General features: G+C 39.2%; 1 protein-coding gene across 1 annotated transcript in view; it reads left to right on the top strand.

The window, feature by feature from the left end:
• The window catches only part of pop5 (POP5 homolog, ribonuclease P/MRP subunit), a 270905-nt gene that overhangs the window by 71544 nt on the left and 180533 nt on the right, over nucleotides 1–18828 (top strand). The gene's annotated exons all lie outside the window — the stretch shown is intronic.

Here is an 18828-nt window from a genome sequence, read left to right as displayed (position 1 = left end):
ACTGAAATGGAAGGTGACTGGGATTTGATGCAGTTTGCAGTGGCAGGGTAAATTAACTGGAATGTGATGGGGGCAAAAGAGAGCACCAATCAGACAGAATGTGCTGGAAGGTTGCTGGGTTTGGGGGTGACTGAAATCGGAGGGGGCAACATGACAGGTGGAGACTGGCACTCGTGGTTAGTAGACACTGAACCTGGAGGATATCAGGGGTTGAATGAATTGGTAGCACAACTTTGTTCGGTGCACGTAAAATGGGCAAAGTGGACTCGGGCTTGAGAGTGTGGTTGGGACAGGGTCAGTCTGACCTGCAGGTATCGCAGAGGATGGATGTCAGTGCCTGATGATCTGAAGGGGGCAGATTACAGAGGCAAATGGGGGTAGTAGCAGGAGGAAGTGGCAAGAAAGTGAGAGTTGAACAAATATTTAGAGAAAAGGCAGAAGCGTACAGGTAGTTCTAAGCAAGAAGATGGACCCACTGTGTAGAGTGACTATCAGGTAGGTTTACTTGAGCAGTGCAAAACAGAGTAGGGTCAGGCCACACATTCAGAATAACAATGGCCAAACTGCCCATTCTCCCTATCAAATGCACTTTACTGATGTTGTGCTACTAATCCCAAAAATTCAGACAAAATGTTTTTGTTTAAGCATTTCTTTTTCATAAATACTGACTACAGCAACTCATACCCTGAGGAAGTGATGGGCCTGGACATAATGACCAGACTTCTCTGCATACTCTGGCAGGGAGGTGGACCAGCGGTACCCCTTCTGTGAATTTTGGGCATTGCTTCATCCGTGGTTCCATCCATGCACTTTATAAACCTTCCCTTTACATTCCGGCTTGTGGGGCTGAAACCACTGTAATACCAGCACAGAGTGGGAGGCAGCAACCGACCCAGGATGGGATGCTAGTCCACTGTAGTGTTCATTGATACATTCACACTGGGCCAGTTTAAATGCTCCAATTAACATGACATGGATTGTCTTTGAGATGTTTGAATAAACGTAGAGAAATCCCCCACAGACACTGAAAAAATGTAGACTCCACACTGATTAGACCTTGAACTTAACAGTTCAGGAGCTACAATTCGATTCATTCTAACATTAGAGTGTTGTTTTATAACCCTTATGTCTTGTCTAGTCAAAACAAAAGGAATTAGGGGGTTGTGATCTTTGAAACAGGTGAGGTAGTGCAGTGTTCACAGAGTATACACAGACCTATTCCCCATGTCCTTTAGTGACTGATAGTACCTTAGCCTGGAATTGTCTCTCATTTTCCCCAGTGTAATCAGTACTGAGGCAAGAGTGTGGTCAGGTTACCTATGCATTTCCTCTGAGTGCCACAAACTAGATATGGGCACCGCAGTAGTTTTGTGCCACTGATTCCATGCCAGCACTAGTGTTCAGAATTCCAGAGTCCCTGGTTAGGTTCATCAGGCTGTATTCCACATGAAGCTTTTCAAAGTGTTTGAGATCTCAGCAGGATATGACAGTGCCATGGCTCACACACAGGGGTACCCAAGATCTGCTGCTGTCCTGTCGCATTTGGTAGCCCAAAATGAAAACCCCTTACTTGCAGCAACGTGTGAATGAATATCCACTCCATATATTTCCACTTCTCATTTTCCAGGAGCTGTCTCATGCTTACATGTAAATAAGCTTTGAAAAGTTGGCGGTGGTGTATTTACAAAACCACCACATTACTTGAAATTGTAACTCAGTTCTACTTTTTTTTGTTCATTGCCACCTTTTTTCGTCACTCTCTAAGAAAGTGGGGGAATGTGATAGGAGGCACAATCCCACAGCTCACTGGCATGGCAACACCAAGCATCAGTAGAAGAGCAAGAGGTGATGAACATTTTATTTTATACTAGCCACTGAAAACAAGCAATCATTTAAATTTTAAAATATTTGACATCTCTTGACCTATATGTACCTTGAGCACCTTTACTATGTAGTCTGGTGTATCTGAACTCTTGACCGGTGCTCCGTCTGTTAAGCGCTTTCACATAAAGCTTGCTTTTGATCTCTGTTGTTCTGTGCCATCTTACTCACCTCCTGTCTACGTTTTGTTCTTCCCATCAGTGGAGGAGACTCTCAGCGTGCCACCTACGCCTTTACTCAAACCTGTTTGCCAAACACTTGCACTTAGTCTTTTGATAAATTATCATCAAAGCCAAGCTGACCAGTCACACCAAAGCCAACCTTCCCACTTGGATTACTCAGAGGGACTGGACACACACACAGATATTAACATTTTATTATATAATACTAGCTATGCAAGCCCGTGCTGTAAAAAGCCCAGGGTCCTAGAAACTATTGAAATCGTCAGAAAAAAAAAATTGAAATGTAAAGATGTGAGGCAATTGAAAGGAACCACTCTGGGCGTCTCTCTCCTAGGAAGTTTCATTTTGCCGATGTGCTGACCTTGCTTGTGTATCCTCGGAGGTGGAGCCCTTACCCTGACTCCACCTCTCACTTCCGGGCAAGACAGACAGACACACACACTTCCACATGTAGACATTTATATACAGTATAAGATAGTAGATAGGTAGTGCCTTCCACAGTGAACAGTTCAAAAAGAAATGACACAATGTTATGAATACGACCAGAACAAAGTCGATACTTTAAATACAGAATAATAATTGCACACCGGAAAGTCTAGAGGTCAACTTTAAAATGCAAAAATGAAAAGGAAGTATTTCAGGTTTGCATTTGAGTAAAAAAGGAAAAAAGTGAAAAGTGAGCCAAGGATATCACCCATCTTATACAGTGTTACCACAAATAAATGCCCCCTGAAGATGAAGTGGGCTTAAATATAATGATGTCAATGCACCATTACAAAAGCCTCTCTGAGACTACAGCGGAGACTCCGACTAGACCGAAAGGACAAGATGAAGCAGATACCTCTCTTGTCATTGGGGCACTGCTATAAAACATCCTTCCAGCAGCTGTAGAGGGGTCTTATCCATAGTAAAGGGTGCATGCTATAAAAACAAACCCCACATACACTAGCCACTTTACAGAAAGTCTTCCAGAAATAGAATGAGAGGCAGCATCTGTTGAGGAAGGTTTTATTGTGAATAAAAGAACCAACCTCAAAATCTGCAGGGGTGTATTGCAAGAAAAAGAAAAAAAAATAAGCTAAAGATTGAACTCTGGCCAATAAAATAGTTTAGGTAGAGGCGTCTCAAAATGAGAAAACCCCGGTCAATTATGGAGCTTCCTAACTGTGAAAAATCCCCCTCAGTACATGCCAATGGCCTCTGATAACCACAACAATGTACCATATCTCCTGGACCAAACACACCCCAACCTTAACATATCTATTTTAGAATAATTAAACAACATGTCTGAATAAAATCAGGCTTTTGAAATGTATTTCTCCTTCTGACAGCTATAAAAGCATATTTTAAGACCATCTTTTTTTTTCATTAATTTTATTGTAATCATTTCGTACATATAGATCAATTTTTACAAAAAATAGGATTGAAAAACAAATCAAACCCCACCCCTGAGAAGGAGGCCAAAGGAGTAATACTTAAGGCTTGTAAACATGCCTAAATGATTGAGTTTAATAGGGCAAAAAATATAAATGGAGAAGGAAACATCTTTTTAACTTTAAAAGGAATGCATTGGCATACTTTGTAGTTTACTTTCACACAGTACACCCCTCCATATGTATATTAAGTTGGCAGAGCACAGTCGGTTTGGGTATTTTAATCATCCTGACATTCGAAACATGTATTGTCATGGCTTAATTAAAACCAGTTAATTATAATAAATGCGATTTCACCAAAAATTATATTTGATGCATCTTCCTATGATTAACAGACTTTGACATGGAAGACACAACCTTCCAGTGGGATAAAAAAGTAGGAAACCTAACTTCAATCAATCCTCCTGGCCAAGGCATTGGACTGTAAAGCAGCAGGCTGCCAGTTCAGTCCCTACTCACCCAGTGTGGTCACACAGTAGAAATACCCGGCCTGTAAAGTACTTTATTGTATATGCTGTGCTTTATAACGGATAGTGTGGTCTAGAGACTGTAAATCACAAAGCTGCTGGTTCTGTCCCCAGCACTGAGTCCGTGTATGATACAATATCTAGCATACCTGGAGGAGAAGAAGAGGGCTTCATCAGGGGCTTCTTGACATAAACTTTTTATCTTAGTACACTGAAGTATTGATTTGTGTCTGTTTTTTTTTAAAATGACACACCCATCCAAGGTTGGTTCCTTTCTTGCATCTGGCAGAGGCTCTGTCTTCCATGGCCCTAAACAAAATTAAATGGGTTAGGAAATTGATGGATGGATGCTTTACTGATCAGCATTTCTTACTTACTACGTTTAACAATGAATCATCAGTCAGTCAGTCATTGTCCAACCTGCTATATCCTAACACAGGGTCACGGGGGTCTGCTGGAGCTAATCACAGGCAACATAGGGCGCAAGGCAGGAACAAACCCCGGGCAGGGTGCCAGCCCACTGCAGGGCACACACACACACACACCAAGCACTCACACACTAGGGACAATTTAGAATCACCAATGCACCTAACCTGCATGTCTTTGGACTGTGGGAGGGAACCGGAGCACCAGGAGGAAACCTACGAAGACACAGGGAGAACATGCAAACTCCATTACCACTGTGCCACCGTGCTGCCCTTACAATGAATGCTATCCTAAAATCCATTATAGGCTGGTGCTTTGTTTCATTTACCTGCACTTTCTCATCTCCAAATCGCCACTATCCTTCCACAGTTTCTAGGAAGCCTTCTACGTGTGTGACATCCTGGCTGGCAGCTCATATTTAAATCACACCTGAGGTTATAGAGGAGGTCTGGGCATCCATCTATGGTCTCTGGTTCATTTGATGTCCAAATACCTTACAGACATATAAAGGTTCTTGCACCAAGGGATTCATTTTGTCTACCTCCCCTTGCAGCAGTAGACCCCTCTTGTGATTTGCTGGTATCACCTATTAGCTCCAAAAGCACAGTAGATGTATTAATATTGTTACATATACAATGGAACCTCAGTTCATGAACGTCTCGGTACACATACAAATCGGTTTACAACCAAAAAGTTCGCCAAACTTTTGCCTCGGTTCACGAACACACACTCAATATACGAACAAGCCAGTTTCCCTTTCGGTTTGTGCACGCCGATGATTTCCGCACGTGTTGCATTGTTCTCGGTCAGACGTGCATGCTTTACCTGTGAACTCTTTGTGCTCTACAGTATTTCGTGTGCTTTTGCAGTTAAACATGGCTTCTAAGCAAGTGAAGAGTGGTGAGAAGAAAGTTTTGCAGAAAATTGAAATCGAAGTAAAGAAATTATTGAAAAGTATGAGCGTGGCGGTGTTCGTGTTACTGATCTTGCCGCCAAGAACAAGAAGTCAAAATCTATGATTTCGACTATTCTAAAGCAGAAAGAATCTATTAAAGCAGCTGATGTTGCAAAAGGAGTTACAGCGTATTAACCAGGCAGAGGCCTCAAGTGCTAGAAGAGGTGGAAAAACTGTTGCTAGTGTGGCTGAACGAGAAGCAACTTGCAGGGGATAGCGTAATCGAGGCGATGTTATGAGAGAAAGCCAGGAAGATTCATGGCGATTTGCTGCAAAACTATCCTTCTACGAGTGGTGAAAGTGAGGAATTTAAAGCCAGTAGAGGATGGTTTGAAAAGTTTCGCAAGAGAAGTGGCATTCATATTGTGGTAAGGCATGGAGAGGCTGCTAGTTCCAACGCTGAAGCTGCGAAAGAATTCATTAAAAATTTCACAAAATTAGTGGAGGACGAAGGCTACATCCCGCAACAAGTCTTTAACTGCGACAAGACCGGATTGTTCTCCACCCAGTTCCTCCTCACTTCATGCCAGAACTCGACTCATGCAAGTTTAGTTTTCTTGGTGGTTTATGGTTAGTTTTTGTATTACAGATTTTTCAAATGTTCATTTTTCGGTTCGTAGCGTGAATTGTTGCAATGTTACTTTTCTCTTTTTTCAAATGTTCATTTTTTTCCCTGTGCTTAAAACTCATTAAAAAAAAAGTTTACACAGCTATCGGGTTGTAAGGCTATTAGTGTGAACTCCAGCAATGTTACTTTCTTGGTTGCTTATGGTTGGCTTTTAAATAAAGTTCGGATTTGTTCAAATGTTCCTTTTTTTCCCCCTGTGCTTAAAACTCATTTAAAAAGAGTGTTTACAGCGATCGGGTTGTAATGCTATTAGCGTGAACTCCTGCAATGTTACTTTCTTGGTTGCTTATGGTTGGCTTTTAAATAAAGTTTGGATGTAGATAGATAGATAGATAGATAGATAGATAGATAGATAGATAGATAGATAGATAGATAGATAGATAGATAGATAGATAGATAGATAGATAGATAGATAGATAGATAGATAGATAGATAGATAGATAATTTATTAATCCCAAGGGGAAATTCACATACTCCAACAGCAGCATACTGATACTAAAAAAAAAAAAAAACAATATTAAATTAAAGATTGATAATAATGCAGGTAAAAACAGACAATAACTTTGTATGATGTTAACATTTACCCCCCTGGGTGGAATTGAAGTGTCGCATAGTTTGGGGGAGGAACGATCTCCTCAGTCTGTCAGTAGAGCAGGACATTGACAGCAGTCTGTCGCTGAAGCTGCTCTTCTGTCTGGAGATGATCCTGTTCAGTGGATGCAGTGGATTCTCCATAATTGATAGGAGCCTGTTTAGCGCCCGTCGCTCTGCCACAGATGTCAAACTGTCCAGCTCCATGCCAACAATAGAGCCTGCCTTCCTCACCAGTTTGTCCAGGCGTGAGGTGTCTTTCTTCTTAATGCTGCCTCCCCAGCACACCACCGCGTAGAAGAGGGCGCTCGCCACAACCGTCTGATAGAACATCTGCAGCTCCTTGGTTTTGCTGGTGTTCAGGTGTAAGTGGTTTGAGTGGCACCATTTAACAAAGTCATTGATTAGGTCCCTGTACTCCTCCTCCTGCCCACACCTGATGCAGCCCACGATAGCAGTGTCGTCAGTGAACTTTTGCACGTGGCAGGACTCTGAGTTGTATTGGAAGATTTGTTCAAATGTTTCATTTTTTCCCTGCGCTTAAAACTCAAAAAAAAAAAAAAAAGTTTACAGCGATCGGGTCATAAGACTACAGTATAGCGCGAACTCTTGCAATGTTAGTTTTCTCTGTTGTTCAAGGTTTTCTCAGTGTTATTCAATGTTTTAACATTTAGTTTACTATTACGCTGTGCATTCTATGGTTTAATTAACTATATATGTGCTTAAAAACTTAAAAAAATATATATTTACATACAGTTCGTATGGTCTGGAATGGATTAATTGTATTTACATACAATCCTATGGGGGAAATTGCTTCGGTTCACGACGAAATTGGTTTACGACCAGAGTTTTGGAACGAATTATGGTTGTGAACCGAGGTTCCACTGTACAGTGAAATTCTCACTTGAATGTCTGGCAATCATCTCTCTGTCACAAAGATAAACAAGAACCTATTAAAATAAAGAACTTTGTTTTATTTAATAGAAAACATAAATCAACTTACCTGATCTTCTCCTTAGCCCTGTTTCTGTGCTCTCGTTACCTGAAACATTGTTGAAAAACCCTGAGGCAAAACAAAAAAAATTTTGTTCTGTGCAACATGTTAAACGTTAGGCGTTGCTACTTTTGCAGTGTTATTTAACAAATGCCACACATTTTCTCTGGTGAAATTGTAACATATAAAGTAGTTATGTGGACCACACACACATACTTTTCATGGCAAAATTTTAATGATTTTAGAATGAATAATAACGACTGCAGCTGTGTCACAACAATGACAGAAAAAAGGGTTGGTTGTGTTTTGATTGGCTGAGATGCTTTTGGGGGAAATATTTATTTAAATTTGTATGCCCAGAGGATTGTAATTACTGTAATACATTGCATATTGATGTAAATGCAAGTATGAATTTCATTGTGCTCTGTACACATGACAACAATGACCTCATAAACCTATTTGCTCATTACTTATTTTACAGATTTTAAGTCTGGCCACCCTTAACGCCCCACAGCACAAATTAGAAAATAAAGCGATAGCACCCCCTAGTGGTAAGAACAGGGTTTCTTCCTCCTAATCACATGCTTTTAACTGTTCCTCTTTTATGCGACTAGTCGAGTGGTTATCAGGTTTGCCAAACGCATTTGCTGATCTTGTTGCTGGACCATGTCACAGTTTCAATTGTGCGACAACCTTCCAGCGCAGTTGTTCTTGCCCCTTTAACTGATAGCCAATGACATGTTGCCTGACGGAACCAGTGCTGAACGAAGGGTTAACAGATATGGCACAATCTTGGCCCCTTATTTTCTTTTTTCCATTAGGTCATGGTACATAAAAACAGGAGGCATCAGACAGACAAGTATCTCTTCTGCTTGTGAGGTCTAAAGCCCTGGTATTCTATATTCCTAGTCACTGCATTATATGAATTTATTTCTGGGAGAGCAATTATTGTTGGTTAGCTCTCACGAACACAGAAACTGCCCCTACGACTAAAGACAAAAAAAGCTGTGGTCTAGTTGAACTGAGACGCTGACTAAGTCTTGATTTCATGCGACAGGCTTTACGGGGAGCCTACTGCCAACTGCCCTCCGACTCGCTGAGATTATGTAAACTATGTAAGCTATGACTGAAAATCGTTGTAAATGTTGTGTAATGTGACATGGCATTTAGGCGGGACAACCACTGAATGTCACACACAACTCCGTACAGGGATTTGATTCTATATCCCTGCTATTTCCACTCCATTTATGTAACCACTGCACTACCCTACCTTTCAATACATATTTTTAACATATTTAAAGAGATGCTCACAATTGGATAACAAGGCTGAAAAATGGATTTGGCCTCCAGAATTCCTGCACTTCCCTCAGTGTCATATGGTCTCAACATTTGGATAACAGCCCAGCGGTCGACCTGACATGATTTTTCTCAGCCTCCAGCAGAGCAACCTGCCAGTAAGATGAAGAGCAGTGGAATAAAAACAGGACGCTTGCCACTTCAGAAAGTAATTGGTTGCTTCCCTAACACCAGAGCCAAGATACTTGAAACTGAAAATGATGGATTTTGTTTTGTCAAGTATCCTCACTTCAGCTTTCTGTGAGCAAACATTTCTACTGCAGGGATTACCAGCTTAGCTCCTGTCCTTGTAGCTCATGGCTCTCAGACTCTTATCCTCAAAAAGCTAGTGCAAAAAAATCATAAGTTCCAATCTTGGCTTCCTGAAGATAGTGATTTCAGAACTAAGGCCCTAAACACTGGCTACTATCCTCAAAGGCCACTGCAGGATTTCACCCTCCAGTCTGTGGGAGCCCTGTGAGATTAAGATCAAGTCATCATAATTAAGCCATGAAGGTACTCGGTTTTTACATACAGTAGTGATGGTCTTCCATGCTTGGTGGTCTTTGGGCTTCAACTGCACCAGAGAAAACTAAAGTCTTATTGAATATGTCTACTTCAAAGTAGTGCTGGGCGGTATACTGGTTCATACCGAAAACCGTTTTTTATTTTTGCTATGATATGGATTTTTCTTATACCGCAACACCGGTTTAAATTGCCTAAACAACATTCGGAATGTGGCGCTGCGGGAAACTGTTTAAGGGGGATCTTTTTCACTGCTACACCGCTAAACTCATGCAACGGAGTACATGCGTTAGTGGAGGTGTTGCACGGGGGCTCTTTTTCACTGCTACACCACTAAACAGGCGTTCAACGGAGTACATGCGGTAGTGGAGGTATTGCGTGGTTAAAATGGACAGAGAACATACCGAAACTGAAGCTGTAGCAGACGATAAAGTTGAACATGATGACACAGAAGAACTTTTGCTGGAAAAAGGAGTCATGTCTGTTGTCTGGAGATACTTTGGTTTTAAAAGGTCGAATGTGGACCATTATGTTCAAATGTGTAAATACTGTTTCTATACTACTGGATAATACTGCAAGCCAAGTTGTACTTGTTTGATTTTTCTCAATACTGTGCAATGTACCTGGGTACTCTGTAATAGTGTGACGACATGTTGACTTTATTCTCAACATTTCTACTTTATTCTCACCGTTTGTCGAGTTTAAAGTTGACATGTTGACTTTATTCTCGTAATTTGCTATTAAAGTAGAGCATCGTAAACTAAACTTCATCTTAAAATGAATATTTAATTTACTAGATTTTCTCAAACCCCATCATAAGTTATGTAGCACATTAAATGCTTTGTGTTAAGTGTTCCCCGAGCCATGTTAATCTCTACGTGCTTCTTAAACTGACTTCCTCTTGCACTAAGAGGAGGTGCAGGCAGCACACAGAATACATTAATTTCATGATATTCCTGCTCCCTGAACATTTAGAATGCTAAGATAAATACTTGCTATCATTGTCATGATGAAATGCATTAATGCAGGTATTAATCATGTGGGGGCACGGTAGCATAGAGGCTGCACTGCTGCCTTGCAGCAATGGGGTCCCGGTTACATGTTTTTCTGGTGGGTTTACTCGGCGTGCTTCAGTTTCCTTTTAAAGTCATGTAGGATGTGGGGTTTTGTTATGCTATATTGACCCTGCTAGTGTATGTTTTGCTTGTATTCACCCTGTGATGTGCTGGCGCCCTGTTCAGGATTTGCTCCTGCCTCGCACACAATGCTTACTAGGATGGGCGCAACCCTGAATGGATGGCATAATTAAACATGTATAATGAAGATTTTTTTTAGTTCTGAACACTCTGTGGTTTAAGTACTATAACTAGGTTTAATTTCACAAAGATGTTTATCGTGTGGTGATTGGTTATGTGGAGAAAGAAAAAGGAAAGATAGGAACTGTGGGTTTGGTACATCAGACAAAGACAGCATGCATGCAATAAAGAAAGCCCGCTCAGAAGAACATGCATTGAATTCTGTGTTCGTGTCTCCGACCACCAGATCACAAACCCAATATTTACACAATATTTAAGTTAAACCTGTGCGATATCCATTCATACATCCAGTTTTTGGAGCCTCGTCACATCTGCCATAAAGTTCTCTACACTGAACATACACCTGGCGACCCCTTACTGCGAGGGAGCAGCACTACTGCCTCACTACCGTGCATATTTAATACCTGCTTTAATGCATTTCATCATGAAAAGTTATCTTAGCATTCTACATTTTCAGAGAGCAGGAATATCATGAAATGAATATATTCTGTATGGCGATCACTGCCGGCGTCTCCTCTTAGTGCAGAGGAAGTCAGTTTAAGAAGCGCGTAGCGATTAACAACTGGGTCAGGAACACAACACAAAGCATTTAATGTGCTACATTAACTTATGACAGAGTTTGAGAAAATCTAGTAAATTAAACATTGATTTTAGTTTACGACATTCTACTTTAATGACAAAATAAACTGAGAATAAAGTGGAAATGTCGACTTTAATCTCGACATATAGTTTTTTTTTTCTTCACTCTGTCTGTATTTTTTTCTTCTTCACCATGGCCCTAATATGCTTCCGTAGGGCTATACCACAAATAGCATTATAAATGCAAGTTGCAGTTTTATTATTTATGTATATAGCTTAGCTTGAAGCAAGGTCCATATTAATGCAGTTTGCCTTAATGATGGTTCATTTGGTAAAGATGTCATCACCAAGTTGCACTTGTTTTATTTTATTTTAATTTGGTGAATACTGTGTAATGCACCTGGGCTTTGAAGTCTTGGAAGTAATAGTATTATTACTGGAAGTTGCACTATTATTTATTGTATTGTTATTATTTATTAGTTTAAATATTATGCAGTTTAATGATGGTAAAGTTGTTTAAAAAGTCACTTTAACATGTCAGTGGACAGAGATTGTTAACATTAACAAAGTGTAGTTGGTTTACAAAAAATATTTACTATTTATTCCTTTTCTAAGATATGTTCAGTGCAATACAACTTTTGACAAGCACCTCTAGATATTTTACTAAGTCTAAATGCTTCTTTGGATGGTTGAAAATATGTTGTCAAAATTTTAGTTTAAGATGTTTGCAAAATTTGTTCAATAAAATGGCTCTATATTTTGACTGCATCTGTCATGCAATGTGATTCCTTCTCTTCATTAGCGCCACCCCCTTGAAAAACTATTACTTTATGGGGCCCATGCAAACCACAATTAATACTTGTGTGCACATTAATATGTTTTTTTTGTACAATGTATAATTCTCATGACAGTGGAATAGGTTATACTTAGCCAGTAATTGCCAGTGGAAAATGTGGTTAACATCCACTCATGCATGGGAAAAAAAATACCATCCAATACCATGAAACTGGATAATTTTGAAAAATACCGTGATATGGAATTTTGGTCATACCGCCCAGCACTACTTCAAAGCAGTACTATCCTTTTTCGGGAAGAGGTCCTCTTCAATTCAATTTGAACATTTGTGGAATGTTCTTTTCTGACCCCCGATTAGTACAATTTCCCATAGGTGACACTAGAAGAAGCACTTATGTCCAGACAACAGAGCTCTAAAGATCATTGCAGTACACAAGCCCTAGTGCACCACTCAAGGTTGCCATCCTGGGGTTTTAGATAGCCAAACTACTTTAAAATTCATCTCCTAATGTAAAAGGTAAGGATTTTTACATTACTTCAAAAATAAATTACATTGCATAAAAACATGTGAGTGGACAATCAGCAGGTCTAGCTGGCACTCGTATTCAACACTCCTCCAAAGTGTACTTCAAGATCTCACTAAGCAAAAAACCCATCCTCAAGACAGAAAATGTCTAGCAAATGCCCAAGAGAAGATACTGTAGCATCGGAGCCAGATAGATAGATAGATAGATCTGCCAGGCTGCAGGATAGTTTTTACCCCCAAGCTGTTAGACTCCTTAACACCATAATGCCCCTTGGGATTTTCCACACGGCCTCAACCACCTCTAAAAACAGAACTTTTATACATGTGAGCCACTTTCCTGCAAAGACGAGTGTGCATGGAGAAAAGAACTGAAAATCTCATACTGACCTTAAAGTATTTTGACACTCTTGATATCCTTCTCCTGTGAAGCCTTCTGCCCTGTCATTGTTTACACATGTTTTTAAACAACTATTATCATACACTGATAGTTCTGTTATCTACATCTATTATATATTTATTATATTACATATCTTACACATCAATATTGCTGCTACTTCTTTGTCTTGTCTTTGCACAATGTCTTGTCTTGTTTGTGTTTTAATTTTAAATTTCAATTCTATTTTTAATTTATTATTTACACGTCATGTTGTTACACTGTGGACCCCCGAGCTTCACAATTTCGTCTATCTGTATACTTGTATATGGTTGAGATGACAATAAAGTTCACTTTGACTTTTGTATCAATTAGTGTGAATTTTGAACACAGATTATGAATTTAGCACCAGAACACGCAATATACATGACAGAAAAATGCTGGCTGTCTGTGGTTGTTTTAAAGCTGATGTTACATTATGTGACTTGTAGTCGTGGGGTATGTCAGACTTGCTAACCGGAGTTACTGATCTCGCTGCTGGTCCATGTCAATTTAAATGGACTGAAAATCGGTGCCCATGTCACATTTACTGATCGAGTGCAAACTCCTAACACAGTCCTGCTCGCCCCGTTTACTGACAGCAGAGCTAATTCTATGTAAACGGCTAACAGCTACAGAGAGTTCAGTTGTCTTCTCTGCCCCTTTTTTCCATTCTGTTGCAGTGTGTAATGAGACATCCACACAGATGAGCTTATCTTCTGTATGTGAGGTCCAAAATGCCAGCATTCCTTATTTGTCATTGCTGCATTAGATGCATTTGTATTTCAGGATGAGCATTCACTGGGTTGTCAGCTCTCATACACACAGTGCCAATTATGAATAAAGACAAAATTAAACCTGTTTGATTTTTATTGTGGTGAGTCACTGGGTATGTCACATTAGGTGACAGCCTCCAACTCCTACGATTATAATAAATGAAGGCTACTAATAAAAATTGCTGGAAAAGTTGCCTAAGTTGACATAACCTTAAGTCACTTTGTGATGTATGGAGTCAGAAATAAAATCAGGACTTAGTTATAATGTCAAAATCACAGGAAGGCAAATTGTGATGTACAAAAACAAAAGGTAGGGACAAAATTTAACAAACATGCAAGGGTCCAAAATCAAGACCAGCTATAACTAATTAGGTTTTCACAATGGCAACATGATGGGAGTTTATTTTACTGTAGAATAAATATTGTTTTTCACACTCTCATTGTTGTTCCCGGACTTGCTTTGTATTCTAAGCCAGGTAATATATGACTAATATGAATGTACAGCTTAGCAGTTTCTGGCCCCAACTAACCTTGGAGATGGGTATGAAAAAATGTGCTTACAGATGCTATGGGCTGACAAAGAGGTCATCCACAGGGTTTATATTATACTTCCTTGCCCAATATGGCCCTGAAAGGCATTATGTAAAAAGCTTGGATGCGTCAAACAGAGAGACACACTTAAATTGTGGCAGCATACCAGCTACAAAAGGACAAGTTCATTTAACTGCCCTCCTAGTTGGGAGGGCTGATTGTGTACACTGTACCCGACATTCGACTTGCAGCACATTTCCTCTGAAATCACACTGGCAGAGTTGAAATTACTGCACACTCTCTCTCATGACTCACACTATAAAACCACATCAAACAGACAGGCTTGGGTTTCTTAGTTAAATGATGCACAAAAACATGAATTTACAGGCTGCTCTGCCTATGATGATATAATAATTATTGCATGCTGTCATTAATATCATGCTGTTATGTAAACAAAAATGGAGAGTACTGGGTATTTAATGCACCATTCTCATGTTTTGTGTTTTTTTATAAAATTGCTTTCTTTTATTGGAGAAACTGTGAGTAAAAATTCAGACGTCCATGTGACGTACTGCAAATTAATCAAATTAAAATGCACAATGCACTGCACTGCAAGGGCCACACTTCCTATTAAAATACCCCTCATCTTCATTAGGTGACGACCTGTTAGAAATTATAGTGGAATGTTTTGTTGGCTGTGTGATATATTTTTTATTGTGATTTTACATAGGCCTACCAGTTTGGCATTAATTAATTATATTAACATTCTTTTTGATTGACTGATTCTAGGGATGAAACTAATATTGAAAGGTCAGTGCACACGAGCATAATGGCACTATGTAAGTCACACTCCAGCTTTGATTTCTGTCCTGCATAAATTTATTTACTGCTGTGGGTTGGCACCCTGCCCGGGATTGGTTCCTGCCTTGTGCCCTGTGTTGGCTGGGATTGGCTCCAGCAGACCCCCGTGACCCTGTGTTCGGATTCAGCGGGTTGGAAAATGGATGGATGGATAAAAATAATATCAAGTGGAGATCTGAAGATCCACAAAGTGCAAATTTCCAACAACACTACGAGGAAATTACACCCAGGCATCTACTGCATTCTCTCTCTCTCCGCATATTTTCTAACATTTGTGTGACACGCACTCAATGCAGCTTCCATCTGTGCCACTGTGTCCTTCTTAAAGTTCTTAGGTTAAAGTAACAGCCAGAGCAAATTTGTCTAATTTCCTTATATTGTACTTTAGTAGTGAATCCTCTTAATCTTTTGTTAATTAATATGAAAATATTCATTGTCACTAATGATTCTACATAGCTCATAGCTCACATTTTGGGAATTTGTCTAGTAAGTCTTCTCTGAACAGTTTCAAGCAGGGTTATGTCCTTCTTATAACATGATGACCAAAGCTGCACACAGCTCTCCACATGTAACCCTTCAAGTGTATTATACAGCTTATTTAAAACCTCCCTCGACTTACTGAACACACCATCCTACTAGCCTTTTTAATCCCTTGTTTATACTGTCTGGTTGAGGACAGCAGGGCACAGGCCTATTCTCAACTGTAATTTCTGCATTGAAACCACCTATTAACATACAGTATGTCATATCGAACTAGGCAAAAACTACAATTAAAGATACATAACATAAAATATCAGTATCACACTTCCTTAGTCCAGTCCAGGTTCAGGGTGGGAGTGGCACTGGGCACAGGAAATAATTAATAAATAAACAACAGGACCACTAAAAACTGAAGGTAAAGATCTCAGTAACATTCACTTAAATACTCAAAAAACAAACCCCAGTCAACACTAAACACCTTGTAATCGAAGATAGTCATGTAGGAGGAAACAGGACTGTTTGTTTAATGTAGAGCCAATTTGTATGGATAGCACCATTAATATACTGTATATTCAAATAGATTATGTAAAATTAGTATTTTCTTAAAGTAACAATTACAAAAACTCTGAAAGTATTAAGATGATGATAGATTCCTTCTGCTTGCTCAATGTTACATACAGTAGTTTTCTTTTTGTGTTATAGTCACACAGTGATTAAATACGATCACCCAGCTCCTCAGGATTTAAAATCTACAACCTAACTGACTCAGAAAAATGTGTTTTCTAAAGAAGTGCATGTCGCCATAATGAGAGAAAGAAAATGAAGTGTGCCTGTCTTGCTCTGACAATGTCTGTGACAAATCTGCAATTAAATACTACCAATTGTAATAAATACAACGCCAAATTAGTGCATGTATGCATCCATTTTCCTAACTTGCTTATTCAGGGCAGGGTCACGGGACAGCTGGATAGCAGGAGCAACACCTGAAAAAGGATGATTAGCAGCACTAATCCACTTAACCTGCACATCTTTGATCTGTGGGATGAAACCTACCACCCAGATGAAACCCACACAGACATGGGAAGAACATGCAAACTCCATGCAGGGTAGACCTGGGACATGAACTCTGACCTCCTTGTTGTGAGGCAGCTGCACTACCACTGCTCCATTTTTTATCATTTCACCAAAGAAGATCTGATACTTGTGGTATCAGACTGCTTCACTTGCTGTTATTGTTTCCAACAATATTTTTATCCCTAAACAGTGGTTTTTATTACTAACTAAAAGCACATCTACTTTGCAATTCATGATATATTGTGTATGGCATCCCGCCCAGGGTTGTGTTGAGTCTTGTGCCTGATTTTGCACAAATTTGCTACGACTCTCATGGCCTTTAATCGGATAAGTGGGAACAGAAAGTGAATAAACAGTTGCTGTTTGGCACAATTTATATTCTACAATTATAATTAAATATTGCCACCGTTGTTACAAAGAGAATAAGAAATAGTAACATCTCTAAAGTACCAATTCTATACAAGGGATAACAAATGAAGCACAAACTTTAAAGACTATAAAACAAATGTTAAAATAAATGCCTTGAAAATTGATGGACAGATAGCACGCTCACAGGCAGAGTCACTCACTTGTAACCAAAGTGTTGGGACTGTAAATAACAATTTTACAGGTTCAGTCCCACCAAATGACTATGTTACTACAAGTAAGCCACTTAACCTGACAGTGTTGTAATTATACTGTATACCCTGTAAACAGTATTATAAAAAGTACAGTTCACTTATTAAAGTTGGCCTTATGGAACAGAGGTAGCCACTGTTGTAATAAAGTTCAGTTTTGGGAAGAAGGTAGATAATGAATGAATGAATGAATAAATGCATGCATGAATGAATGAATGGACAAACAAAGACACATACAAAGCTAAGCTGCATTACAGAAGACAAGAGCAAACTCATTCAGAGTGGTGCATATGATATTATTTATGTTTGATAGAGTAGCATATGAGAAGTTGGGTATCAAACAAAAAGAAGTGAGAGTCCAGCTTAGTGTGCTGATGGGTGAAGAATTGGCTAAACTTGGGAATCAGAGGGTTATGATGCAAGGCAGCATATCAGAATTAAGTGATGTTAAGAGTGGTGGACTTCACGGGTCAGTACTGGTGCTGCTGCTGTTTTAAATAGATATAATTGATCTGAACAGGAATATAATCAAAAAACTGGTTAAGTTTGCAGATGGATTGGCCGGAAATATATAATCTGTTAAATCATTACAGAGGGACTTGGACAGCAAGTAACTGCAACTGACAAATCAGATTTTATCTTTCTTTTTAATCATACTGATGTGTGTTCAGGGCATAGTGTGTGTATGTGTATTTTATTTATTTTTTTTATTCATAAGTTTCTGTAAAAAGCCAAATTTCTTTCTTGAGACAAATAAAGTTCCTATCTATATAACTATACAGGCTTAGGCAGATTTGTACCAGATGAAATTTAATATCAGTACATGTACGGTAATAAAAGTAGGAAGTAAAAAATGTTAGGTCTGAATACAAATTGTGAGGTTTTAAAATTTGCAAGTGAAACTTATGAGATAGATTGGGGAGTCACAGAGGATTTGGCTAAAAGAATGTCAGGTTATATGTATTAAGTATACAGTAAGTCAATGGAGGCTATACTTAAGCATTATAATGCACTAGCTGTGCTACCATTCAAAGACTGTTTCAAAATCTAAGTAATCAACGTAGACCTCATGTTTTACAGTAATATTTGATACATGGGTTGTCCAATTGGGGCTTTGGTTTCCCATTGTTTTCACACATCCTCTGCCCACCATACGTAGTTATCAGTCTTTAGCATTATAGCTACAAACCTCATTCACTTGGCCCGAGCAGGTGTAAGAAAGTCATTACCATGCTGCTGTAGTATAACGTCAGACAACAAAACAGACAAATAAGATCAAATTTTCTTATTTTTAGGTCTTTGTTATTTTTATTATCATTTTTGATTTTTTTGCCCCTTCTTTTATGTTTTGTCAATTTTTAAATTCCTCTTCCTTACCCTAGCAACTGGAAGGACACAAAGATACATAAACACACACAGACACTTGTCCTTTTATTACAGTAGA

This window comes from Erpetoichthys calabaricus, chromosome 18 (assembly GCF_900747795.2).
Source record: "Erpetoichthys calabaricus chromosome 18, fErpCal1.3, whole genome shotgun sequence".
In the NCBI taxonomy this organism is placed as follows: domain Eukaryota; kingdom Metazoa; phylum Chordata; class Cladistia; order Polypteriformes; family Polypteridae; genus Erpetoichthys; species Erpetoichthys calabaricus.
Note: the sequence above shows the minus strand (reverse complement) of the source record. Positions and strands in the feature narration are given on the sequence as shown.